This window comes from Lingula anatina, chromosome 10 (assembly GCF_051362555.1).
Source record: "Lingula anatina isolate TDL-2025a chromosome 10, LinAna3.0, whole genome shotgun sequence".
Classification (NCBI taxonomy): Eukaryota; Metazoa; Brachiopoda; class Lingulata; order Lingulida; family Lingulidae; genus Lingula; species Lingula anatina.
The window spans coordinates 9983299-9989207 of record NC_141776.1 but is presented as its reverse complement, the minus strand read 5'-3'; the positions used below and the strand labels follow the sequence as shown (position 1 = coordinate 9989207).

Below are 5909 nucleotides of genomic sequence, written 5' to 3'. Positions count from 1 at the left end.
CATTTCTTCAATCTTGGAATTATTATTATTTTAAAAAATTGTTTAACATTGTAGTGACAATGCATGTAGAGTACCTGTTGCTTGATAAACATAGCATTAATAGGGACGGGACAATAAATTATAAGCATATTTTACATATAAATCAAATAACTAAGATCTACCATGACAGAAATACATAGATTAGTAACCCTTAGCAAAATTTAAAAAGTGTGCAGCACATGTGCTGCAAATTTACTGCACATGTACAGCACACTCTAGAGTGTGCAGTAGACAGCTGTGGGGAGCGTGCAGAAGTGTGCAGTAAAAATCTTGCTGCACACCTACTGCACACTTCCATGAGTACAAACAGTGTGCAGAAAGTGTGCAAGAGACTTGGTATTTCAATAGAAGCATGAGGACAGTGTGCAGTAAACTTAAAATTTGATCAGGAGTTTGCCACAAATGTACAGGAAACTTTAAAATTTTAATATAAGTTGTGTGTGTTGAGTGCACAGCAAACTAAATTTCTTCGGGATTATGCTATTTTAGTGTGTAAAAAACTCATCATTTAAAAAGTGTTTAATGTACCGATTCAAGATACATGTACTGCCATTGACAATTATACAAACAAAATACTTTAATACACATTTTACTTTTATAACCATCAATAAGAAAGAATCTATGTTTTAATAGAATTTTATTGTCATATGAACTATATTTATGTCGCAGGCCAGATAGAAATCCATCCAGATTTTAAATCACCCTAGGCCAAATTAAAATCTATTCAGATTTGGGCATATGCGGTTTTAGCTTTTGCTTTGAAAACAAACTGCCAAATTAGTCCAACAAACAAATCAATTATGTTACGAAAAGCTAGTTATAAAGTATATTTTTCTAACAAACAATGGTGTTTACCTCGCTCAAAGTATGAGAAAAAGTCAAGAGCAATATAAGTTTAACAACCTGTAAAGGAAAAAATTACTAATGAACCCTTTAAATTCATTCACTAAATCACTTATGCAAAGCCATACCCACCACTAAAATTTAAGATTATTTTCAGGATGTATCAAAAACAGTAATGAAATCTAGGATTATGGTAAACTAGAAAAGCACTCCGAGAGTGCAGACCTCCGCCAAGGCAGCAAAGTCTCCACCCAATGCCGTTTCACCCCTAAATTTTCATTCTATAATGATTTAGTTTTTTGAATTTTGATTATTGATTGATTATTGATCCGGATCACCACCAAAAACTAATCATCTGTTCCTTGGCCCACTTCTGACAGTTCCTGAAAATTTCATCAAAATCAGTCCATAACTTTTTGAGTTATGTTGATGACAGACAGGCAGACAGACAAACAAACAAACAGGGGTGAAAACATAACCTCCTTGGCGGAGGTAATTAAACATGACTCCTACTAGCATAATCTTGACTTTGCTATTTAATTATCACCAAAAGATAAAAACACAGTATATAATGTATTTTTACTATTTTTATGATGATATTCACTTCATATTTCTACTAATATATTGAAAGGTCAACTTTATCTAGTCAGATTTTTTAAAAACTTGTCAAATTATTGCCAATAAATTCGACCAAATGCCACCATGTATAGTTTCATATAGTATAAATTCAAGAAACAACTCGGGTTTCAGAACTAGAGGAACGGATAAGAGTATCAAGTTTGCGCCCAGAAATATAATAAATGTGCAGTTTTAAAGCTTTTGTCCGGCTGATTGACAGATTAATTACATTGTACATCCGCCAAGGAGGTTATTTTTTCACCCCTGTCTGTCTGTTTGTTTGTTTGTTTTTTTGTTTGTCATCAACATAACTCAAAAAGTTAAGGACCGATTTTGATGAAATTTTCAGGGTAGGTGGGAAATGGGTTAACTTAGAAGTGATTAGTTTTGGTGGTGATCCGGACCAATAATCAATCAATAATCAATGATAATAATAATAAATTGCTGCCTTGTACATTCTCTGTGTTACAGAGAATGTACAGAGCGGCTTTCTTCTTTGTTATGCGTCTTTAAAAGAAAAAACAAAGCACTTTTTTAAGAAATAAAAATGTTAGAAATACCTGTACAAACCTTAGTCGCCACAACTCTAGTGTTAAATATTTACAGTGCTATAGCAATAGGCGACAGCATGTTTTAATTGGGATGCGTTAATAATAATAATAATAATAACCTCATTCATTTGGGGTGAAAGTCTTTGGACAAAACAAGATGGTTTGTTTGTGCAATAACCTGATAGATTGCGTTAAGTGTCTTCTCTAACACAATCCCACGACAGTGATACTATTATGTAACCAGGTGAGCACTTTTGTGAGAGGTATTCAGATAGGACCAAGGTCAGTAGGAAGAGGAAGAAGCTTCATATGCCACATTGCCACGATTACCACACGTAGACTGGAATTTTGGCACTAAGAACTGATGTAGTTTGTTGTAAGTACTGTATACATGATATAAGGCAACACTGATCGGTTTATGTTGACGATATTTTATCAGAAAGAATGCTTATTCCTCTTCAGTTCAGGAGTAATGGCTCTTAGATATATTTGATTGACATAAACTCCAAAATGAGCTTGAAAAGTTAAATAACTTCTTATGTTGCTTTTTCCAGAAGGAAAGCATTTGTTCATAGAGAAGTGAGAAGATTATTCCAGCCGTCCAAAGGTCTGAACTCGTTATTCGTCTTAAACAAAGCAAGACGACAAAGCAGGTAACTACCGGTACATTCTCAGCTCCCAATGGGTGCCTTTTTCATCTTGCAACAGCGGCTTGTGCAAATATATACTGTTTATTAACAATAAACCGGTGGTTTTCTACAGAACTAGCCGCGACCAGGAAAGCGAACGTATATTTATTTGCTGAGCACTGTCAACCTCCGTTGACTTCAATTTTCATGATTTCAATTTCATACCATCCTTTATATTACAATCTGGAATAAAATGCTCGAACAAAGTATCTGATTTTAAAAGAAATTGAGCTAAAATGTTAGCGTTTGGATTACGAAATTATTTAAGTGGGTTAATCGGAATAAAGTAATTGGTAAAATCATTATTTTTCTGTCTATTAAAGTGATCACATTTAAATTAATCACATGTAGCAATAAAATGCTGAATTTATGTCAGACTACTCACAAAATAAGCAATATAATGTATAAATAAAGCAAGAGAAAGACCAAACACTTTCTGCATCCCTGTGCTCTGTAAACCACATGTTAATTGTCTTTGTGTTTTATGTTATCCTACAGAACCGAAACAATTTCATATTACTACATGGTAACTCCGGTTCCCGCATTTACAAAATCCTGAATTATCATTATCAAAACTAGGCTTTCTGTCAAATGTTTATATTTATCTACTTTTAATTCCGCAAATATATAAAGTTTTTACGGCCGGTTTTCTGTTTTTATGGTAAAATTATCTATGTGGGCAAATATGCAGTCTCCATCAAAATACTCCTCGTGGAGGGATATGGCTTAGCAAAGATGGAAAGAATTAAAGATTAGTATGCTGGCGTGTAACAGTGTGTACATGTACAGGGCATGCAATAGTAATAATGTCGTTTATTATTGTATAGAACGTGTAGGTTCAATTTACCTAGTACATAGCTATTCTTATGATATGATTTCTGTGTCTCTTAATGCATACTGAAATGGATCGGTGTAAAGATTATATTTCACTTTAAAAATTATTAGCTATAGTTTCTTGCATGTGGATTTCGTATAATTTATTTCATTTTTCATTTACTTTCAGTGTCTCTTAACAACCGTCTTACGATGAAATTGGACGCACTCCCAGCAAAGACATCAGATTCGTGTTCGCCAGCGCCCGCACCCATGTCAACGTTGTCTTGCGTTTGTTGTATAGTCAACTTGCAGGGTTGACGTTTGATTTAGTTTGAAATGTAATGTTTGGTTTGGGTTGTAATATTCTGCATCAAACCGTGTATCAAATGAAGTGCAGCGTGTAACGAGTGGTTTATTCATGAAACTTCTAATAAAATGGACTAAATCCAAGCGTCAACCCTGCACGTCGCTGGTTTATTATTATACATATCTAAATAAGCTGTAATACAGCGCTCTATCCGCACACATACCCATCAGTTTTCGAATCTGAAACGACACTTTTGAAGTTATCCTAAAACAAAACAAAAAAATCCCTTGCTTAAGTGATCTATGAAAATAAAATTAATTGCAAATTTATCATTAAGTGATGTGCAGGTAGAGCACTGTGCTAGTAGCCTACGACCGATTTAATGTTTTACTGTAAAATTATATGTGTGGGCAAATATGTAATAAGACGCTTTGTTATGCAATCGAAAATGCATGTTTATTCATATTAAATTGGATACAAATATAGATTTTAATGAAGCTAACTTAGGAAAAAAATTAGTCGCGACTCCATTACGTAAAATGCCTACAAGAGTTTTATTGTGGGTTCTTTGGAAAAAATGAACGAGATGTAAATCTACAATTAACTGTAAACGCCAAATATGACACTTATGAAATTGTAAAATGTGCTCAAGTTATTGCAGAATTGCCCACACGTATTGAAACGGGTCTTTTTGAAATTGTGAATATGCGGTTATGACGCATGGTAAGAATAAACTTCCTTTGGTTCCGGGTGTTTTGATGTACTAGTAGTGTGTCTGATCAGTGATAGACCTATAGTTTTATTACTGGGAGGAGGGAAATTTATGTATTTTCAGAAAATCAAACCAGGGGTTGGGTTAGTTTTTTTGGAAATTAATAAGTTTTTGTTATTGAAGAAGGAAAATTAACTTTTTACCTTCATTACAAGGCGGATACCCTCACAAAGAGAAACAGTGAATAGTAGAAATTGTTTCCTTTTGCTTCAAATAAAATGTATAAGTAGGACTGGCTTTTATCGCATCTTTTACAACTTGACATGTTAAAAAATCCTTATCAAATTCGTATAAAAAATTACAGTTGTCGAAAAGATCTGTTTTGGGGTAATGGCTATTTCCTAGTAATTAAACGAACTTTTGTAGACTGTCAACTTTTGTCAATCCACTAAAAACACGTAATTGGTCCGTTAATCGCCAATTTACTGACTTATCGTCTAAAAATCCTTTTTCTTTTGTAATTTTTTTTTTCTAATCAAATATGAAAAGTCAAAATATTATCAGAAAAATGACACTTTGATTGGTTCGAGTAAGTTTTACACAAACTTGGAAGTTCAGTGTTTTATTTAATGTTGATCTTGCACTTGGTACTTTCTTAATTCTGTTTTGCGGTCGGGATCAAGGGGTGATTGAGAACAAAAGGCCCGATTAGGTGCCAGTCCTGCAGTGCTGTTGGGTTATTTTTACTGAATGTTTCTTGATCACCGAGCACCAGAGATCTTTGAGTCTATTAGCATTTTCTGAGTAAATGTGATTAGTTGATTTAATTTAACCGGTTTTCGCATACCTTTTCAATTTTGTTTACAAATTGTTCTTAAAAATGACTATGACTAGGATAAGGTTGTAAACTGACCATGTCTTCATGTTGTTCTTGATTCGCACGACGCATACATTTAATTGTTCACTCAAAATTGTGCCATCTAAATCCTATTTTAAGATTTAAAGAAAAGAAAAGATGACGCAAAATATGAGGTACACATTTATTTATCTATGAGAAAAGCACTCATCAAATTTGCATAATTGAATAATGTTTGACTGCTGTTTGGTGTTGTGTGTGATCATCAGCATGGCGACATAGAAGTTGTGGTGTCATGAGTGTGTACCCGCGTGCGGGGGGGAACGCTTACATGAGATCATATGCATTTTAAATTTTCAATTTGATACCACCTTTGCCTTTGGATAAAAATGCCCCTCGGCGAAATTTTGTATCAGTCACAAGACTAATACACCAATGTCAACTTTGAACAATGGCTGTAAAATACTTCACGTCAAAT

General features: G+C 33.9%; 1 long non-coding RNA gene across 1 annotated transcript; it reads left to right on the top strand.

The window, feature by feature from the left end:
* Window positions 1–2129: 2129 nt before the first annotated feature.
* LOC147759542 (uncharacterized) lies at window positions 2130–5589 on the top strand. Its single transcript, XR_015331269.1, has 3 exons — window positions 2130–2427; window positions 2606–2704; window positions 3744–5589. It is a non-coding gene; the product is annotated as an uncharacterized LOC147759542 (long non-coding RNA).
* Window positions 5590–5909: the final 320 nt, after the last annotated feature.